The 22,848-nt window shown below is 42.4% G+C and overlaps 1 pseudogene; it reads left to right on the top strand.

Annotated features, from left to right (window-relative positions):
- The window catches only part of LOC102172536, a 46,478-nt pseudogene extending 23,941 nt beyond the window's left edge, over nt 1-22,537 (top strand).

The following is a 22,848-nucleotide window of genomic DNA, read 5'->3' as shown; positions in this document are numbered from 1 at the left end:
TGTTTTTAAATGGGAATGTCAAGAGTTCACAGGTGGAATCAGGGACAGGTTACCTGCAGAATAGCACAGCTAGCTCCGACAATCATCTTGAAATAGGTCTGATCAGTGTCACCTTTATTGTTTGAATTACAGTTAACCATCAGTTCTAGTGTTGGTCTGTTCCCATTTCCTTGAGGCCAATCTTGGAATTGTGTAAGGTGAAGATTACGAACTTCCCTGTTGGCGCAGATGGTAAAGAACCTGCCTGCAATGCAAGAGTCTTGGGTTTGATCCCTGGGTTGGGAAGATCCCCCGGAGAAGGAAATGGCACCCCACTAGTCTGGTCATCATGTAATTTATTGCTACCACTGTTTGGGATTTCTGTATCTGCAAAATAGCTCAAAAGATATGGCTCAGAATGTTATCTATAGCCCATGAGAAGGAATAAAGGTCCTTGAATTTGTTTAGGGCTAAACTATTATTATTTTGTCTTATTTGACTGTTTTCCTTTGTTTCTGATTTTTTTTTTCATTTCTGTGATCAAATTTATTCTTTAGCTAGGTTTTTCTACAAACAGAGGCAGGTGGAGGACATGAGGGTGGTCTGTCCTGAGAAGGCTCTGTAAGGTCCTGCTCCATAGCATTCTCATTGTTCACTCATTTTTTCAGGGGAAAGAAGTGCTAAGAAATGCTAAGAAGTGCTATGCAGGGAAAGAAATTCTTAGATGAATAATATTTTTATGAAATGTTATTATTTAAGGATAATAATAGAGAACAAAGTACAAACAATAAGTGTACCCCTAGGTCATGTTCCCCAGCCCAGATCTACACAGAGAGCATTCCCAGCACCACAGGATCACTGTTGCCTCCCAATAGCCGTGTCCTCCTCTCCAGGGAAGACTGCTTACCTAAGACTTGTACTGCCATAGAATATTTTCTCAGTTTTTGAACTTTATGTAAAACCATACAGTATGTTTTCTTTTGTGTTTATTTCTTTGACTCCAAACTGTGTTGAGATTCACTCATGATGTTGTTTATGGCAACATTTCATTCATTTTTATTATTATAGAGTATGCCTTTGGATGATCACATGACCATGCGTTGACCCATTCAACTAATGGCAGAGATTTGAGTTTATTTCCAGTTCTTGACTATTACAAATACAATGGTGCAAATTATCATGATGATGACTTTTGGCAAAAGTATTTATTATGATTTTTGTGTGTTTTGTTTTTAGTCTTATATTTTTATTTTCTTAATGGTATACTGTACTTCAAAGTGCCAAGTTACTCATCTTAGGTTTGACTCATCAACTTTTTTCTGTCCATGTAGTGCTCTTTCAGTCAGTCAGTTCCATTCAATCACTCAGTCATGTCTGACTCTTTGCAACCCCATGGACTGCAGCATGCCAACCTTTCCTGTCCTTCACCATCTCCCGGATTTTGGTCAAGCTCATGTCCATTGAGTCAGTGAAGCCATCCAGTCATCTGATTCTCTGTCATCTCCTTCTCCTCCTGCCTTCAGTCTTTCTCAGCTTCAGGGTCTTTTCCAATGAGTCAGTTCTTCCCATCATGTAGCCAAAGTATTGGAGCTTCAGCTTCAGCATCAGTTCTTCCAATGAATATTCAGGACTGATTTCCTTTAGGATTGACTGATTGGACCTCCTTGCCATCCAAGGGACTGTCAAGAGTCTTCTCCAACACCACAGTTCAAAAGCATCAATTATTCAGCATTCAGCTTTCTTTATAGTCCAACTCTCACATCCATACATGATTACTGGAAAAATCATAGCTTTGACTAGATGGGCCTTTGTCAGTAATGTCTCTGCTTTTTGATATGTTGACTAGATTGGTCATAGCTTTTCTTCCAAGCAGCAAGCATCTTTTAATTTCATGGCTGTAGACATAATCTATAGTGATTTTGGAGTCCAAGAAAATAAAGTCTGTCCCTGTTTCCCCATCTTTTTGCCATAAAGTGATGGGACCAGATGCCATGTTATTAGTTCTTTGAATGTTGAGTTTTAAGCCAACAGTTTCACTCTCCTCTTTCAGTTTCATCAAGAGGCTCTTTAATATCTGCTCACTTTCTGCCATAAGGGTGGTGTCATCTGCATATCTGAGGTTATTGATATTTCTCCCAGCAATCTTGACTCCAGTTTGTGCTTCATCCAGCCCAGCACTTCGCATGATGTACTCTGCATATAAGTTAAATAAGCAGAGTGACAATATACAGGCTTGACGTACTTCTGTCTCAGTTTTGAACTAGTCCACTGATCCAGTCCCTAGAATGCCTTATATTCCTCTAATGTACTTTGTCTACTCCAAAATTATAAAAACGTTCTCTGAGAGTATCTCACAGAATTGTAATTACTTTTTTTGCATATAATTATACATTGCTTCTAGGATTGACATCTGTGTAGGATAAGAGTCAAGTGTCCTGTTTTCATATGGGTATCCAGTTGACTCAAAATCTTTTTCTGAACAGACTATTCCCCACTGCAGTGCCACCTATGTGATAAGCAAAAGGGCACATATGTCTGAATACATTATTTAGACTCTCTATTCTGTTCCACGGTATCCTTTGTCTCTCCTTGCACCTGTACCACATTTTCTTAATTATTGTAATTTTATAGTAAGTCTTGAACCTTCCCTGGTGTCTCAGAGAGTAAAGAATTTGCCTGCAAGACAGGAGACCTGGGTTTGATCCCTGGGTTGGGAAGATCACCTGGAGAAGGGCATGGGAACCCACTCCAGTATTCTTGCCTGGAGAATCCCCGTGGAGAGAGGAGCCTGGCAGGCTATAGTCTATGGGGTCACAAAGAGTTGGACATGACTGAGTGACTAAGCACACATAGTAAGTCTGGGTAACTTCAATTTAAAGAAGTTATGTTGTTGTTTTTCTTGCCAACTGCTTTGGTCAGTCTTGGTTTTTGTATTTTGTATATATTATTGAGCAGAAGCTCCAATATTTTGGCCACCTGATGCGAAGAGCTGACTCACTAGAAAAGACCTTGATACTAGGAAAGACTGAAGGTAGGAGGAGAAGGGGATGACAGAGGATGAGATGGTTGGATGGCATCACTGACTCAAAGGACATAAGTTTGAGCAAGCTCCAGGAGTTGGTGATGGACAGGGAAGCCTGGTGTGCTGCAGTCCTTGGGGTCACAAAGAGTCAGACATGACTAAGTGACTGAACAGCAATGTAAATTTTAAATCAGCTTGTCATATTTCAGACATACAAAAGCACAAGGGAATTTGATTGAGGTTAGAGTTAATCTGTGTATAAATTTGAGAATGACTGACTTTGACAACGTTGAGTTTCCCAATTCACTGACAAAATATATCCCTTCATTCAGTTAGGTCTTGAGTTTCTCTCAGATGTTTTGCACATCTTTAACTAGGTTTTCTCCTAGGCATTTTATGGGTTTGATGTTATTAGTATTTCCTTTAGTGAAGGTTTTCTAGGAATGAATTCTCTCTGAACTTTACCTGGATTCCCCAAATGTTGGATTAGTATTTTGCTTTAATCCTTCCTTTCTGCTTTTCTCTCTCTCTCTTGCTCTAGCTTTCCCTTTCTCTCCTTATTTGTCCCTCTCCTGCCCTGTTTTTCCCTGAGTATGTAAAATCTTTCTGGATTAGGTTGCAGACATGATGCTCCTTTATCCCTCCCTCCAAACAACAACAAAAATACTTCTGGGAATTTCCTTACATAACCACAGTTCAGTTAAACCTTTAGAGATGTCAGTCCCAGATGACATCTAAATGCAACCACATGAGAAACCCCAAAGATAGAACTGCTAAGTTGAGTCTTTCCCAACTTACTGACCCAGGAAATCATGAGCAAAATTAAAAATTAAATTCCTTCAACTACTAAGTTTGGGGGGAACTTTTGTTATATAGCATTGTTAACCAGGCACTTACCATAGGACCAGCATTTCTAAATAGAGGAATATTTATCCTCTGATTTTCCATTTTACTGTTTCTACTTTATGTTGATCTAATGTGCTGATACACTCATTCTCTAGTTCTTAATTTCAGCTGTTAACTTTTTCAGCTGTAGAATTTTCCTTTTTCTTTCTTTCTTTTTTTTTATAGGCAGTTTTCTTTTATTCTGTAAGTTTGTACATATTTTTCAAAATTTAATCCTATGCATACCCCACTATTATTAGAGAAAAATAATAAACACTATTTTCATTTGTTTTTGTTATCATTTCTCTGCCAAGATGCACATCATGTTAATCAATTCTTTGTGCACTTTAATCATGGCTATTTAAATTCTCTGTCAGACTATAAAACTCTTAGAGGAAAACATAGGCAGAACATTCTTTGACATAAGTTGCAACAAGATCTTTTTTGATCAAACTCCTAAAGAAAATGAAAACAAAACAAAAAAATAGTATCTAATTAAACTAGAAGCTTTCACATATCAAAGGAAACCATAAACAGAACAAAAAGACAACTCTCAGAATGGGAGACAATATTTGCAAATGAAGTAATTAACAAGGGTTAATCTTCAAAATACACAAACAACTCAATCAACAAACCAAACAATCCAATGAAGAAATGGGAAAAGGACCTAAACAGACATTTTTTTCCAGATATACAATGGCTAACAAATACAAAACTAATAATTAGAGAGATGCAAGTCAAAACTACAGGCAGGTAATACTTCACACCAGTTAGAATGTCTGGCATTAAAAAAAATCCACAAATAAATGGTGGAGAGGATGTCCAGAAAAGGGAATCCTCCTATAAATGAGTATGTAAATTGGTACAACTACTGTGGGTTGCCATGCCCTCCTCCAGGGGACATTCCAATCCAAGGATCAAAGCCAGGTCTCCCACATTGCAGGTGGATTCTTTACTGTCTGAGCCACCAGACTCAGAAGCCCTACACTATTGATACTAAGTATAAAATAGATATTGCTTGGAGAATCCCATAGACATGGAGCCTGATGGGCTACAATCCATAGTGTCACAGAGTCAGACACGACTGAAGTGTCTTAGCATGCATGCACACAGAAATAGATAAATAATAACATTTTTATAGCACAGGGAGCTCTACTCAGTGTTCTGTGGTGACCAGGTTTAGTTCAGTTCAGTACAGTTCAGTCGCTCAGTCGTGTCCGACTCTTTGCGACCCCATGAATTGCAGCACGCCAGGCCTCCCTGTCCATTACCAACTCCCGGAGTTCTCTCAGACTCGCGTCCATAAAGTCAGTGATGCCATCCAGCCATCTCATCCTCTGTCGTCCCCTTCTTCTCCTGCTCCCCAATCCCTCCCAGCATCAGAGTCTTTTCCAATGAGTCAACTCTTTGCATGAGGTGGCCAAAGTACTGGAGTTTCAGCTTTAGCATCATTCCTTCCAAAGAAATCCCAGGGTTGATCTCCTTCAGAATGGACTGGTTGGATCTCCTTCCAGTCCAAGGGACTCTCAAGAGCCTTCTCCAACACCACAGTTCAAAAGCATCAATTCTTTGGCGCTCAGCCTTCTTCACAGTCCAACTCTCACATCCATACATGACCACTGGAAAAATCCATAGCCTTGACTAGACAGACCTTAGTTGGCAAAGTAATGTCTCTGCTTTTGAATATACTATCTAGGTTGGTCATAACTTTTCTTCCAAGGAGTAAGCGTCTTTTAATTTCATGGCTGCAATCACCATCTGCAGTGATTTTGGAGCCCCAAAAAATAAAGTCTGACACTGTTTCCACTGTTTCCCCATCTATTTCCCATGGAGTGATGGGACCGGATGCCATGATCTTTGTTTTCTGAATGTTGAGCTTTAAGCCAACTTTTTCACTCTCCTCCTTCACTGTCATCAAGAGGCTTTTTAGTTCCTCTTCACTTTCTGCCATAAGGGTGGTGTCGTCTGCATATCTGAGGTTATTGATAATTCTCCTGGCAATCTTGATTCCAGCTTGTGTTTCTTCCAGTCCAGCGTTTCTCATGATGTACTCTGCATGTAAGTTAAATAAGCAGGGTGACAATATACAGCCTGGACGTACTCCTTTTCCTATTTGGAACCAGTCTGTTGTTCCATGTCCAGTTCTAACTGTTGCTTCCTGGCCTGCATACAGATTTCTCAAGAGGAAGGTCAGGTGGTCTGGTATTCCCATCTCTTTCAGAATTTTCCACAAATAGAAAGTAAATCCAAGAAAGAGGGGATATGTGTTTTTGTGTGTGTATATATATATAAATAGATAGATATAGTTGTTGTTTAGTCGCCGAGTTGTGTCTGACTCTTTTGTGACCTCATGCACTGCCATGCTCCTTTGTCGATAGCAATTTTTAGGCAAGAATACTGGAGTGGATTGCCCTTTCTTTCTCCAAAGGCTCTTCCCAACCCAGGGATGGAACCCCAGTCTCTTGTTTGGCAGGAAGATTCTTTACCACTGAGTCACCTGGGAAGCCCATATGTATATGTATAACTTACTAAATTTGCTGAACAGCAGAAGCTACCATAACATTGTAAAGCAATTATACTCAAATAAAAATTAATACAATTGAATAAAATAAATTCTCTGTCAGGTAACATTAAGAGCCAAATACCCTGGGAAATTTCTAATGTTTCTTTTTGCTCTGGTTTTCCATGAGATCTCTTTTATATCCGTATTATTAAAACCAGAAACATTGTAGATAAATAATTGCACAACTCCTTCAGAAAGGCTTTTGAGTTGCTTCTTCTATTTAGGGGTGGATTAAGGATGGAACAACTTGTTTACCTCATTCTTAGGGCAAAGCTTGGCTTAAAGCAGGGATCGTGCCACTGTCAGGACCAGGGTTCTTCCTGCAGAAAGGGAACACCAAGATTCTGGTAACTACCAGTGTCTTCCAGCTTTCATCTCAGCTCCATCACCAGGTCACTATTTTTTTTTTTTTCTTTTGAACTTTCTACTTTGTATTGGTGTATAGCCGATTAACAATGTTGTTATAGTTTCAGGTGAACAGCCAAGGACTCGGCCATACATGTACATGGATCCATTTCCCCCCAAACTTCCCTCCCCTCCTAAAAAAATATTTAATTTAACTGACTTTCCTGTTCTTTAACCCTCCCAACTTTCTAATCATTGCTGTTTCTTCAGGAAACCAGACCCAGGTGCTGCCCCAGTGCGACCACTTTGTGTCTGAACCAGCAGGATCTGTGGCCTCAGAGGAGAGCGCCCCCTACTGCTCAGGTGAGGGTCCCACAGGACAGAAGACCCTTCTCATTCCCCAGATCACCGCCCCATTGTCCCATTTCTCTCTCCTCAGACAGCAGGCAGCTCCGCCTGGTGGACGGGGGCGGTCCCTGCGCCGGGAGAGTGGAGATCCTTGACCAGGGCTCCTGGGGCACCATCTGTGATGACGGCTGGGACCTGAACGATGCCCGCGTGGTGTGCAGGCAGCTGGGCTGTGGAGAAGCCCTCAATGCCACGGGGTCTGCTCACTTCGGGGCAGGATCAGGGCCCATCTGGCTGGACGACCTGAACTGCGCTGGAAATGAGTCCCACGTGTGGAGGTGCCCTTCCCGGGGCTGGGGGCAGCACGACTGCAGACACAAGGAGGATGCGGGGGTCATCTGCTCAGGTCAGCACTCCACACTGTCCACAGGCTGGAGGAGGGGTGGGGCCCTGGAGGACGGGGGTCTGAGCCCTGAGGGAGAGATGCTGAAAGGACCAGAGAAGGAGGCTTCCTCCCATGGAGCCTGTCTTTCTAGTAGAGGTGAAGACGAGGTACTTTCACTGCCTCCTGCAGCAGCTGAGATTCTGGTCCTTTCTTCTCAATAGTGTTTCCTGGCAGAGCCTTTTCTCACAGTTTTTCTTGAAATCAGGGCTAACCCTTCTGGTACATAGAGTAGAGAAGTCTTCAAGCCACTGTGCTAGTTTTTGTTTGTTCTATAACAAGTTGCTACATTGTTAGTGGTTTAAAACAACATATTTATTTCCTTACACTTCTCTAGCTTAGATGTCCAGCAGGGATCTCACTGGACTGTGATAAAAGTTTCAGCAGGGCCACGTCACTTCTGAGCCTCTGGGACAGAATCTGTTTCCTGTCTTTTCAAGCTTCTAGAAGCCGCCTGCCTTCCTTCACTCATAACCCCCTTCTGTTCATCATCAGACCAGCAATGCTCCACCTCTCTGACCATTATCCATATTCACATCTCCCTCTAACCCGAATGAGGAAAAGGATTCCACTTTAAAGGATAGTGAGTCTAAGAATTTGATTAGACTGTGCTCATGTGGTTAATCCGCCCACATTTCAGGTTACTCTTACCATCCCAAGGACCATACCTTAATCACATATGTAAAGTCCCTTTTGCCAGATAAGGAAACACAGACACAGCTTCCATGTAGACACCTGTGGGTCCATTATTCTATCTGCCTCCACACTGTCCACATCACATCCCTTTCATACCCTCTCTTAGATGTTTTGTCAGGAAGCAGGAGTCATCTCCCTCTCCCTGCAGGTGTCCAGTTTGGTCTTCCTTTCAGTTCATATCCACTACATCATGGTGGTAGAAATATTTAGAAAGACAGTCAGAAATGGACAAAGTCAGGTGAAAAGGAGACAAGTTTCACTCTGGTCATCTAATGGGTTTGCTTCCTCAGCCTGGTCACAGACGAATGTTCACAATTTTGGGGAGAGAGGAAGACCCAGAGCACTGAGTGGGGTGCTCACTGTGCCCTGTCTCCTCCCTTTCAATCTCAGAGTTCCTGGCCCTCAGGATGGTGAGCGAGGACCAGCAGTGTGCTGGGTGGCTGGAAGTTTTCTACAACGGGACCTGGGGCAGTGTCTGCCGCAGCCCCATGGATGATGTCACCATGTCCATCATCTGCAGTCAGCTTGGCTGTGGGGACAGTGGAAGTGTCAACACCTCTGTTGGTCTCAGGGAAGGTTCTAGACCCCGGTGGGTAGATTTAATTCAGTGTCGGAAAACTGATACCTCCCTCTGGCAGTGTCCTTCTGGCCCGTGGAAATACAGTTCATGCTCTCCAAAGGAGGAAGCCTACATCTCCTGTGCAGGTGACTTATGTCTGTTTCTGTGTCTTTCCCAACTCTGTAGGATGTTATTAGTGAGATTTGATATTTTAAAATCTAAGTGATGGGTTTAAGTTGAGTTCATAAAATGAAGTTTGGATGGAGCTCATTTTATCTATATGTTCCAAACTTGCTTTCTTAAAATTTTAATTGATATAATTAATACAACATTATATTTTTTGCTGTGTACAACATATTGCTTATATGTTTGTGTGTATTGATAAATGATCACTTCAGTAAGTTAGTTATGTCTCTATATATGGATCCGTATATATATATAGATCCATATATATGGATCCATATATATAGTTAAATATTTTTATTACATGATGAGAATGTTTAAGACGTATTTTCTTGCCATCTTTCAAATAGACAATACAGTATTCACTATAGTCACCATTCTGTATGTTATATGTCTTCACCTATTAATTTTATAGTTCAAATGTATACCTTTTGATTACCTTTGCCTGCACCAAATCCCCCACCTCTGGCAGCCACCAACTACTCAGCATCTCTGAACTTGCTTTTTGTTTTAATATTACACATATAAATGAGATTACATGGTATTTTTCTTTCTCTGTCTGATTTGTTTCACTTAACATAATGCCCTCAAGGTCCATCCAGTTGTTGCAACTGGCAAGATTTTCTTCTTTTTATGGGTGGATATAAGTCTATATTACATTTTCTTTATCCATTCATCAGTGAAGACTTACATTGTTTGACTCATATATATTGCTATAAAATACTAAAAGGTAATACTGTTAAAGTGCTGCAGTCAATACGTCAGCACATTTGGAAGATTCATCAGTGGCCACAGGACTGGAGAAGGTCAGTTTTCATTTCAATCTCAAAGAAGGGCAATGCCAATGAATGGTCAAACTACCTCACAGTTGTGCTCACTTCACATGCTAGCAAGGTTATGCTCAAAGTCTTTCAAGCTAGGCTTCAGCAGTAAGTGAACTGAGAACTTCTGAGATGTATAAGCTGGGTTTCGAAAAGGCAGAGAATCCAGAGATCAAATTGCCAACACTTGTTGGATCATAGAGTAAGCCAGAGAACTCCAGAAAAACATCTGCATCACTGACTACATAAAGCCTTTGACCATGTGGATCACAATGACCTGTGAAAAATTCTTGAAGAGATGAGAATACCAGAGCACCTTACCTGCCTCCTGAGAAACCTGTATGCAGATCAAAAAGCAGCAGTTGGAACTGGACATGAAACAACCGACTGGTTCTACACTGGGAAAAGAGTTCGTCAAGGCTGTGTATTGTCACCCTGTTTATTTAACTTATATGCAGAGAACATCATAGGAAATGCCAGGCTGGATGAATGACAAGCTGGAATCAAGATTGCTGTGAGAAATATCAACAACCTCAGATACACAGATGCTACCACTCTAATCGCAGAAAGCAAAGAGGAACCTCTCATTGAGGGTTAAAGAGGAGAGTGAAAAAGCTGGCTTACAGCTCAACATTCAACATTCTAAAAACTAAGATCATCAGCACTTCTTGGCAAATAAAACGGAAGAAAGTGGAAACAGTGACATATTTTCTTTTCTTGGACTCCCAAATCACTGCTGACGGTGACTGCAGCCATGAGATTAAAAGAGGCTTGCTCCTCTGTGACAAACCTAGACAAGGTATTAAAAAGAGACATCACTTTGCTGACAAAGGTCCATATGGTCAAAGCTATATTTTTTCCAGTAGTCATCTCTAGACGTGAGAGCCAGGTTATAGAAGAAGCTAAAAAGAGTTGATTCTTTTGAATTGTGGTGCTTGGATGCCACAGCTGCATTGAGAGTCCTTTGGGCAGTAAGGAGATCAAACCAATCAATCCTAAGGGAAATCAACCCTGAATATTCATTTCAAGGACTGATGCTGAAGCTGAAGCTCCAATACTTTGGCCACCTGCTGAGAAGAGCTGACTGATTGGAAAAGACCCTGATGCTGGGAAATATTGAAGGCAAAAGAAGAAGGAGGGCCACAGAGGATGAGATAGATAGCATCACCAGTTCAGTGGACATGAATTTGAGTAAACTTTGGGAGTTAGTGAAGGACAGAGGAGCCGGGCATGCTGCAGTCTATGGGGTTGCAAAGAGTCAAACATAACCTAGCAACTGAACATATGTTGATACAGTGAACATTGGGTTTTCAAAGTAGTGTTTTTGTTTCCTTCAGATAAATACTCCAAAGTGAAATTCCTAAATCATATGGCAGTTCTATTTTTAATTTTCGAGGCACCTCATTGCTGTTTCCATAGGGGCTGCCTCAACTTACATTCCCTCTAACTGTGCAAAAGCTTTCCTGTCTCTTCACATTCTTCTCAACTCCTGTTATTTCTTCTTTTGGATAAAAGCCTTTCTAGAGGATATGAGGTGATATCTCATTGTGGTTTTGATTTGTATTTTCTGACGATTAATAGGGTTGAGCACGTTTTCCTGTACCTATTGGCAAGTTGTACGTATTCTTTAAAAAAAAAATGTCTGTTCAGGTTCTCTTCCCATTAAAAAAAAATCAGATTGTTTGTTTTTTGCTACTGAGTTGTATGAGTTCTTTCTGTATTTTGGATAATAATCCTTACCAGAAATATAATATGCAAATATTTTCTCCAATTCCATAGGTTGCTTTTTCGCTTTGTTGATGGTTTCCTTAATTGGGCAGAAGCTTTTTAGCCTTATGTCATCACAACTGCTTGTGTTTACTCTTGTTCCCTTTGCTTTTGGTGCCAAATCCAAAAAATCATCACAAAGACTGTTGTCAAGGATTTTATTTTCTGTGTTTTCCTGTAGAAATGTTATGGCTTCAGGACTTGTGATCAAGTCTTTAATCTATTTTGAGTTAATTTTTGTGAATGGTGTAAGCTAGTGGTCCAGTTTCATTTTTTGCATGTGGCTGTCCAGTTTCCCCAATGCCATTTACTGAAAAAACTGTCCTTTTCCCACTGTATATTTTTGGCTTCTTTGTCAAAAATTAATTGACCATAGAAATGATGGGTTTATTTATGGACTCTCTATTCTGTTCCATTGATCTCTGTGTTCATTTTTATACCAATGACATACTGTTTTGATTAATATAGCTTTGTAATATAGTTTGAAATCAGGAAGCACGACGCCTCTAACTTTGTTATTCATTCTCAAGATTGCTTTGGTATTGAGCATCTTTTGTGATTCCATGCAAATTTTAGGATTGTTTCTTCTATATCTGTGAAAATTTCCATTGGAATTTTGGTAAGGATTGCAGTGAATCTGTAGATTGCTTTGGGTAGTATGGACATGTTAATAATATTAGATCTTCCAATCCATGAGCACAGAATTTCTTTCCATTTATTTGAGTCATCTTCAGTATCTTTCATCAATGTGTTTATAGTTTTCAGTGTACAGATCTTTCACCTCCTTGGTTAAATTTATTCCTAGACATTTTATTCATTTTCATACAAATGTAAATAGAATTGTTTTCTCAGTTTCTCTTATAGCAGTTTGCTGTTAGTGTAAAGAAATGCATATGATTTTTGTGTACAGATTTTTCTTCTACAACTTTACTGAGTGTATTGGTTCTCATATTTCTGCTAAAGTCTTTAGTGTTTTCTACATATAATATCATGTAAGGGGGTTTCTTTCCTCATGGCTCTGATGGTAGAAAATCTGTCTGCAATGCAAGAGACCTGGGTTCAGTCCCTGGGTCAGGAAGATCCCCTGGAGGAAGGAATGGCAACCCACTCCAGTATTCTTGCCTGGAGAATCCCAGTGGACAGAGGAGCCTGGCAGGCTGCAGTCCTTGAGGTTGTAAAGAGTCAGCCACGACTGAGTGATTAACACTTTCACTTTTCAATCTGCAGTTAGTGTCAATTTTGCCTCTTCCTTTCAGATTTGGATATCTTGATTTTCTTTTTATTACCTGATGGATCTGGATAGGACTACCAAAACTAAGTTGAATTAAAGTGGTGAGAGTAGACATTTTTGTCTTGTGTCTGATTTCAGAGGAAAAGCTTTTGGTTTTTTACAGTCAAGTATGATGTTAGCTGTGTACTTTTCATATGGCCTTAATTATGTTGAGATGCAATCCTTCCATACCTACTTTGTAAAAGAATTTTTACTGTAAGTGGATGTTGAATTTGTCAAACACTTTTTCTGCATCGTTTGAGGATATGATTTTTACCTTCATTGTATTTATTTGGTGTATCACATTGATTAATTTGTGAATGTTGAACTATCCTTGTATCCTTGGAACAAATATCACTTGATCATCATGTATGATTCTTTTAGTGTATTGTCAAATTCAGTTTTCTAATGTTTTGTGGACAATTTTTGCACCTGTATTTATCAGAGTATTAGCCCGTAATTTTCTTTTCTCATGGTGTCCTTATCTGGCTTTGGTATCAGACTAATGTTGGCTTCAGAAAGTGAATTTGGAAGTGTTCTTTTCTTCTGTTTTGGGAAGAATCTGAGAAGGCTCCCCCACTAAATACTATTACATTGGGAATTGAGATTTCAGCAATAAATTTTGAATGAAATAAATAAATGTTGGCGAGGGCGACAAATAGTCAAACCATAACACCTTATTCTTTCAACATTTCTCTCTCTGTTTGTCTTTCTTTTTCCCTCCCCCTCCACACACACACACATACACACACACACCCCATTCAGGTACACCTTGAATGGTATGCTGGATGTTGCCTGAAACACACAGCTAAGAGAATGTGGGATCAGATACTTCAAAAGCAGAGGCTCATTCCCTTCCTTGCCTCTCTTTCCTCATCTCTTTGTCTTTTTCATTTGGAGGCCAAAGAAGCATTAAACTATGAGACCTTTTATTGATGACGTTTTTCTTACAATTAAACCCTGTGAATTGAGAGGTGGTAAAGTCTTTGACCATGAAAATGAGCAACCTGCTCACAGAGGTCCTGACATTGTTTCCTCAGAGGTTCTCTGCATAGAGTGGGTAGGAGGTTTGATAGGATGATCTGGAAAGGATATATAAATGTTGATACTTTATGACCGGTCCTATTTACCCTTCTGTTTTTTTGAATTTATATTTATTTCTGTCAGCTTCAATTATTTTATATATATTTTCAGTCTTTTGTTTATTATTTCTGCATCTTCTCAATACAAATTTTTCTCACTAGGCTTTTTTTCACTATTGCAAAAATTTCTGGGTTACTCAGTGTGTACATATATGTGTCCATATATCTTCTCAGAATTCTAAGTCTTTCTGTATACTTCCTTTTTAAGAGATTCCTAACCAACACTATGGGCTTTTCTGGTGGCTCAGACAGCAAAGAAACTGCCTGCAGTGCAGGAGACCTGGGTTTGATCCCTGGGTAAGGAAGATCCAGTGGAGAAGTGAATAGCAATCCACTCCAGTATGATTTTCTGGAAAATCCTATGGACAGAGGAGCCTGGTGGGCTGCAGTCCATAGGGTCACAAAGAGTTGGACATGACTGAGCAACTAACACAGACACACACACAACCAACACTACATTGTGGAGCAATTATCTCCCAATTAAAAATAAATGTAGAAAAGAGCGTTCCCTTTTACAATGGTAGTCTTCACTTGCCCACTTGTCACACTGAATAATAGGTAAGAGTAATTTATAATCTATCTAATAATTTTCCATTAAAATATGTACATGATATTTTGAATATAAATTGACTCTGTGCTTCTGGCCTGATTAAGTTTAATATGAAGTATTATCATAGACTGTTACCATTAATTTATATTTGGTTTACTATTTCCCTGATTAGTATGAATTTAAAAAAAGAAATTTTATTTCACTGAATTTTATTTGTCTATTCATTCATAATAAATATTTATCAAGCCTCTATCTAGGTATTTAGAAATGGTTTTCCATAGATATTGTTGAATGAGTGCATACAATGTACAGGCACTGTCCTAATAGCAGAAACATGGCGCATATAAGATATACAAGGTCCTTCTTCTAATGGACCTTTCTCTCAGAGGAGTATGTGTACATTCATAGATGTCTGTGTTTATATTTGCTGTGGGGTGTGAAGACTGATAAACAAGTAAATATTTAAAGTAATTTCAGCTGGTGATCAGATGCAGTGAATGTTTCAGCCCAGGAGATAATGAGCCTATATTTTCACATGTCATTTGCACTGAGCCATGCTCCTGCTGCTAAGTTGCTTCAGTCGTGTCCTACTCTGTGCGACCCCATAGACAGCAGCACACTAGGCTCCTCCACCTCTGGGAATCTCCAGGCAAGAACACTGGAGTGGGTTGCCATTTTGTTCTCCAGTGCATGAAAGTGAAAAGCGAAAGTGAAGTCGCTCAGTGTGCCCAACTCTTAGCGACCCCATGGACTACCTACCTGGCTCCTCCGTCCATGGGATTTTCCAGGCAAGAGTACTGCAGTGGGGTACCATGGACCTTAGATAATCTTATGTGGGGACAGGAACACCCTCAGGTGTTCCTGATCCACTGTTTCCCTGTTGTTTGTGAGAAGGTAACAGGCAGGAAGGCCAGGGGTCTCCAAATGGAGGAAATAGCCTGCAAGTGTCAGACATTTTTATCTCTCTTAAGCGGCAGGAGGAAACAAAGTAGAGATATTTTTTCCTTCTCTATACAAATTTAAAAGGAGATTTCTCTTAAAATTCTGTGTTGTCATAATGCCACCTGGTTTCACCTGAAGTTACCCAATGCCTTTTTCTGATGGAAATGTTTATCTTAGGCTATGCTACTGTACTATGCATACACCCCAAATTCTGTCTTCAAGTCGGTTCCGCCTTTTGGGCTCAGAACCTACTTGATAAACCAGTACGTTATACTCCGATATTGTTCCTCTAATCTATGTAAATGAAACTATTTGTGTGGTGATCTGCCCTTCTTCAAGATTCAAGTTAATCATTTTATGGCCCAAGATGAACCATTTGGAGCCAAGATTATCCCCAAAATACATCCTATGGGTGAGGGGCCTGGTGCATTCCAAGTTTTGAGACATTCCTTTCTTTCATTAACAGACTGCTGGTGCCTATATAACATCTAGCTAACGACTAGCAGGGGGTATTCTCTCTGCCCGCTTCTGATGCCTATGGCAGAAACTTTCTCTATCTCCTTTATACTTTAATAAAACTTTATTACACAAAAGCTCTGAGCGATCAAGCCTCGTCTTTGGCCCCGGATTGAATTCTTCTCCTCCAGGGGCCAAGAATCCCGGCATCGTAATTCAACAACAACCTTTCATTTGCAGGAAGAAGACCCAAGAGCTGTCCAACTGCTGCCCCCTGCACAGGTATGTCAGCCCCGCCCCCACCCCTGTGGCTCCCAGGGGCTCCTTCCTCCCACCAGGGCAGTCACAAGAGGGGCTGCTGCCTTTTCAGACAGAGAGAAGCTCCGGCTCAGGGGAGGAGACAGCGAGTGCTCAGGGCGGGTGGAGGTCTGGCACAGCGGCTCCTGGGGCACCGTGTGCGATGACTCCTGGAGCCTGGCAGAGGCCGAGGTGGTGTGTCAGCAGCTGGGCTGTGGCCAGGCCCTGGAAGCCGTGCGGGCCGCGACATTCGGCCTTGGAAATGGGAGCATCTGGCTGGATGAGGTGCAGTGCGGGGGCCGGGAGTCCTCCCTGTGGGACTGTGCTGTGGAGCCCTGGGGGCAGAGCGACTGCAAGCACGAGGAGGACGCTGGTGTGAGGTGCTCTGGTGAGCGAGGGGATCGGGGTCCACCCTGGGTGAGCTGGGGCAGAGCAGGGGCAGTGGGCTGGGCCGGGCATGGTGAGGAGATTGTGTTCAGACATCCCGGGTGCTGGGGCTCTGATCTAGGACGGGGGAGTTGGGAGGACTGGACACTGATGTTGTGGAGACTGAGGGGTGATTTCAGGTTCAGGAGGGAAAAGATTTGCCCTGCGTTCTGGCCAATTCTTCCTCCCCACACTACTGTTTTCTCTTTAGGTGTAAGGACAACATTGCCCACGACTACAGCAGGTACTGTGATCCATCCATGGGCAGGGGAGAATACTCAAATACTGGGGACCTGTTCTGCGGGCTCTCTGACAACTCAGAAGAGGAAAGAGTCTGAGGAGCCATGGCTGCTGGGGAGCAGCCAGGGCATTACAGTGGGGCAATCCCCTGCCTTGATGTCTAGGGTCAAATGTTCTCATGCCTGGGGCCAACGACGTCTGGTTCCCATGTTGTAGAATCTGAGGAACTCCCACCTGCCCTTGAATGTTGCTCCTCATCAATGAGGTGCAGGTCCCTGGATGTTTGATGCTCTGTCTCCTGAAGCCCAAGGAGAGGAGATGAGCTGGGTCCTCAGAGGCTGTCTCGGCAGGGCAGCTCCCTGACAATCCCCAGCTCTGCCTCGGGGCCACACTGGCCAGAGTGGAGTTGACTTGTCTCAGGATGAGACCTGAGGGAGCCCTGACACTGTCTGAGACTGAGACGCCATTGTCCGGAGCTCCTGAAAATGCTGACACACGAGATTTTTCTGTGCCCAAGACTATCTCCAGCCCTTTTTCCTGTTCTCCTAGGGACCAGAACAACCTCAAATTCTCTCCCTGGCATCTTCTCCCTGCCTGGGGTCCTCTGCCTCATCCTGGGAGCCCTTCTCTTCCTGGTCCTCATCATCCTGGTGACTCAACTGCTCAGATGGAGAGCAGAGCGCAGAGGTGGGATGCAGGGGGAACTAGGGACCAGGGAGGCTGTGTGGAGGCGGGAGATGGGGCAGGTGTGAGGAGGGAACCTGGGCCAGGTACTGTTCTGAGTTGCAGACTCCATGTGCTCCGTGCTGAGCTCTAAGGGCTGAGTAGACAGAAGTTCTTAGGACTGGGGCATGAACTCTCATGAGTCATGGCCTCTCCTGTGAGAACAGACAGAGTTGGCGCTGAGCTGTAATCAGGGTCAGACGAGGGGAGAAGGTGCTGACATGGTGCACGGGGTAGGAGACAATGCTGAGGTCCTGGCAGCCCCCATGTGAGCACCAGGGAGATGAAGGTGGGCTGGCTGGATCGGGGTATCTGGGGAAGCTTCTCTGACCTGCTGGAGGATCTCTCAGCCTTATCTAGCTATGAAGATACTCTTGCTGAAGCTGTGTATGAGGAGCTCGATTACCTTCTGACACAGAAGGAAGGTCTGGGCAGCCCAGGTGAGTGTCTCATCTGCCCTGCTGGGATCTCTGGTTGTCACCACCCCCTGGCTGTGCACATCTTCTCAGCATCTGCAGATCCCATGTGTGCCCCAGGCTCACAGACACAGCTCCTCCAGAGAGGCAGGATGGCCTCTCAGAGCCCCGTGATCTCCCAGCCTCTGTCTGCACTGCAGGAGCCAGGCCTGTCCCTTCTCAGCCTTAACACAGGTCCTGTGGGTGTGGGGAGGGGCATTCTGTGTGTTGTGTGATGTTTATCTCCACACAAAGCTTCCCGTCAGATTTCTCACGGACTAAACTGCCGTTTTACACCAGAGATGGTGAGGACAACAGTGACTACAGGTCCGCTCCAGGAAAGAGAGGTGGACCTGCCTCGGCTGGGCTTTGGGGAGGAGAGTTTCCCTCAGAGGAGGTTTAAGGGGAATAGTTTTCCTTTGAGGGACCAGAAGCATCCCTTGTGTCCAGATGGGGTTCGTCCTTCTCCTTCTCTGGCTGTTCTGTGATGTCTCACGTCGAGGCTGGTCTCTCTGTGTCCAGAATCACCACAGGCACACAATGTTTTTTAAAAATAACATCTGTAAAGCGCAATTTGTCAAAGTCCTTTAACAGTGCTCAAGGGTGGAAGAGTTGCTTTGAGATATGTAGTTTCCATCAGAAAATATTAATTATGTAAAATCATGTTTTGACTTATGGACACATCAAAATGAAACATGGTCTTAGAGAAAAAAGTCTTTTGAAACAAAGAGTGACTGGTGACTCTATTCAGAAACTCAGAAACCTGGGTCAGAAGGTATCTTAGGTATTCCCCAGAACAATCCACTTACTGTGGTTTCATACACTGCCTTGTCTGCTCTTGGAACCCCCAGATCAGAGGACTGATGTCCCTGCTGAAAATTATGATGATGCTGAAGAAGTACCAGTACCTGGAACTCCTCCTGCCTCTCAGGGGAGCGAGGAGGAAGTGCCCCCAGAGAAAGACAATGGGGTGAGGTCCTCTCAGACCGGTGAGTGGGGTCAGTTGATCTCCTGCAATCTTTCTATCTGGAAAGAGTGAATTTGTGCTCCTCAATGCCCAGCCTCCATAGAGATTCAAAATATAGGTAATCTCATACACTTGTTAGCATCATCTTGACCATATGCCATATTTAATGCTGTCAGACTCCTTCTGAGGAGTGAGGAATCACTCTGCCTTTGGCATTTATGTCTCCATAATGTGACATAAACTTGTCACTTTATATGTGATATACTTGCATGAAGATTTATAGATTAGGGAATTTCCTGGTGGTCCGGAGGTTAGGATTCTGCGCTTTCACTGCGAGGGCCTAGGTACAACCCTGGTCAAGGAACTAAGATCTGGCAAGCATTGTGTCATGGCTGAAAGAGAAACTTATCGATTAATTGAGCATATTTAAAAGAAAGCTAAGTGCTGAAGAGTTGATGCTTTTGAACTGTAGTGTTGGAGAAGGCTCTTCAGAGACCCTTGGATGGCAAGGAAATCAGTCTTTAATATTCATTGGTAGGACTGAGCTGAAGTAGAAGCTCCAATACCTTGGCCAACTGATGTGAAGAACTGACTCCTTAGAAAAGACCCTGATGCTGGGAAAGATTGAAGGCAGGAGGAGAAGGAGATGACAGAGGATGAGATGGTTGGATGGCATCACCGACTCGATGGATATGAGTTTGAGCAAGCTCTGGGAGTTGGTGATAGACAGGGAAGCCTGGTGTGCTGCAGTCCATGGAGTCACAGAGAGTCAGGCATGACTGAGTGACTGAACTGAACTGAACCAAATTCAAAGGTGGAACAAGTGTTTTAATAATATCTTTGCGCTGTCACATACATGAAGGCAAACCATTGAATATCACAGTAATCCAGGTCTAAGCCGAATCAGTAATGCTGAAGAAGCTGAAGTTGCTGTTCTATGAAGACCTACATGACCTTTTAGAACTATCACCTAAAAAAGATGTCCTTTTCATTATAAGGGACTGGAATACAAAAGTAGGAAGTCAAGAGATACCTGGAGTAACAGCCAAATTTGGTCATGGAGTATGAAACGAGGCAAGGCAAAGGCTAATAGTGTTTTGCCAAGAGAACGCACTTATCATAACAAACACCCTCTTCCAAGAACACAAGAGAGGAATCTACATGTGAACATGATCAGATGGTCAGTACCGAAATCATGTTGATTATATTCTTTGCAGCCAAAGATGGAGACGCTCTATACAGTCAGCAAAAACAAGATCGTGAGCTGACTGTGGCTCAGATCATGAACTTCTTATTGCCTAATTCAGACTTAAATTGAAGAAAGTAGAGAAACCCACTAGACCATTCAGGTATGACTTAAATCAAATTCCTTATGATTATACAGTAGAAGTGACAAATAGATTCAGGGCATTAGGTCTGATGGGCAGAGTGCCTGATGAATTATAGATGGAGGTTCGTGACATTGTACAAGAGGCAGGGATCAAGACCATCCCCAAGAAAAAGAAATATAAAAAGGCAAAATGGCCTCCTCAGAGGCCTTCTCAGACATGAGGAGGCCTTACAAATAGCTGAGAAAACAGAGAAGTGAAACCGAAGGAGAAAAGGAAAGATATATCCATTTGAATATACAGTTCCAAAGAATAGGAAGGAAAGATAAGAAAGCCTTCCTCACTGATCAATGCAAGGAAACAGAGGGAAACAATGGATAGGGAAAGACTAGAGATCTCATCAAGAAAATTACAGATACCAAGGGAATATTTCAGGCAAAGATGGGTAAAATAAAGGACAGAAATATTATGTACCTAACAGAAGCAGAAGATATTAAGAGGAGGTGGAAAGAATACACAGAAGAACTATACAAACAAATCTTCATGACCCAGATAATCATGAAGGTGTGATCACTAACGTAGAGGCAGATATCCTGGAATGTGAAGTCAACTGGGCCTTAGGAAGCATCACTACGAACAAAGCTAGTGGAGGTGATGGAATACCAGTTGAGTTCTTTCAAATCCTAAAAGATGATGCTGTGAACGTGCTGCACTCAATATGCCAAATATTTGCAAAACTTAGCAGTGGACATGGGACTGGAAAACGTCAGTTTTCATTCCAGTCCCAAAGAAAGGCAATGCCATAGAATGCTCAAACTACCACACAAGTGCACTCATCTCACAAGCTAGCAAGGTAATGCTCAAAATTCTCCAAGCCAGGCTTCAGCAATAAGTGAACCTGATGTTCAAGCTGGCTTTAGAAAAGGCAGATGAACCAGAGATCAAATTGCCAACATCTGCTGGATCATCAAAAAAGCAAGAGAGTTCCAGAGAAACATCTATTTCTGCTTTATTAACTATGCCAAAGCCTTTGACTGTGTGTATCACAATAAACTGATATTTCAGTAGCTGCGAGAAGACACTCATTGTCTAGAAAAGAGTATTTCTCCATCTGAGGGCCTATGTAGTTCCTGGGGAGGTGCTATCTGTGGCTGCACCTGTGATACTATTTGTGGACATTTGGGAACAGGAGTCAAGTCAACTAAGAACAGACTTGGGTTGTGAGTGAGGAATTCAGATTTTTCCTGTTTCCAGTCTCCCTCTTATTGTGAATTTGCATCTATCACCTGTGAAAGGAGAACAATTTAGATTCCTTTTTATGATTCTTACCATTGCTGGGCATCTCGTTGGTATTGTGTTGCCTGGAAGCAGGTCTCCTAGAGCTCCTGAGCACAGGTCCCCTGTGATGCAGGATTTCCACATGCACTGAGGCCCAGGAGACCACATGAACTGAATCTGAGAGGACAGCTGGGATCCATCTTCACTGGAGCTCATGTGAAATAGCCTGAGCCTCTCTCCCCACACCTGGGTCCCAGGGATGCTTTGTCATAAGCACTTGCTTAACTACCTTCCACCAGGGGGTTCCGTCCCATCCTCGTGTCTCAGTTCTAATCAAACTTCTCTTTTCTATTTCAGGCTCTTGTCTGAACTTCTCCAGAGAAGCTGCTGATCCTGGGGAAGGAGAAGAGAGCCTCTGGCTGCTCCAGGGGAAGAAAGGGGATGCTGGGTACGATGATGTTGAACTCAGTGCCCCGGGAACATCCACAGTGACTTTCTTGTGATGCTGTATCAAATATGAGATGAAGCCTCAGATATTCTAATTGCCTGTATTTCAATAGAGTAGTGCTGACCTGTAATTGTGTCATATGAAAATTGCTCAAAATGAAATATTCTGAATAAATTAACTTTTTGCTGTGCTGTTAATTTAGCAAGTTCCATGCCAAATGCTTTTAGAGGATTGGCCCTCAAATGCCATCTTCCTCAAAGGAAATGCAAGATGAGTGAGCTGACCTGCTTTCTCACCTATCTTAGAGGCTAATGAGGGCATGCTCACAAGTGCTCCAGGTCACCCTTATTTAGAAAAGTATGTAAACTTTGTCTACATTCACACACCCCTTCCTAACAAGATGAACTCATGGGAAAAAATAAAAAACAGTTCTAAACATATCTGTGTTTGTAGCTTGTTCTTGAACACCAGACCGGATGTGAGCTTCAAAGTGGGAGGTTGGCTGGTGGGAAAGAATAGATACAGCTTTCCTTATTCTGCCTCAATATTCACAGGCCAATTAAAAATCTAACTGTGCATAGCTACCTCTTCCTTTTTCATCTCTCATTTATTCCTTTAGTGGATACAGACACCTCTTTGCTCATCTCCCATGTCTTTTTTGATTATCCAAACCTTCTAAATCCATTCTTTCTTCTCCATCTCTTCCCACTATTTCT

Source organism: Capra hircus, chromosome 5 (assembly GCF_001704415.2).
Source record: "Capra hircus breed San Clemente chromosome 5, ASM170441v1, whole genome shotgun sequence".
NCBI lineage: Eukaryota > Metazoa > Chordata > Mammalia > Artiodactyla > Bovidae > Capra > Capra hircus.
This window is presented reverse-complemented; position numbering and strand designations above follow the sequence as displayed.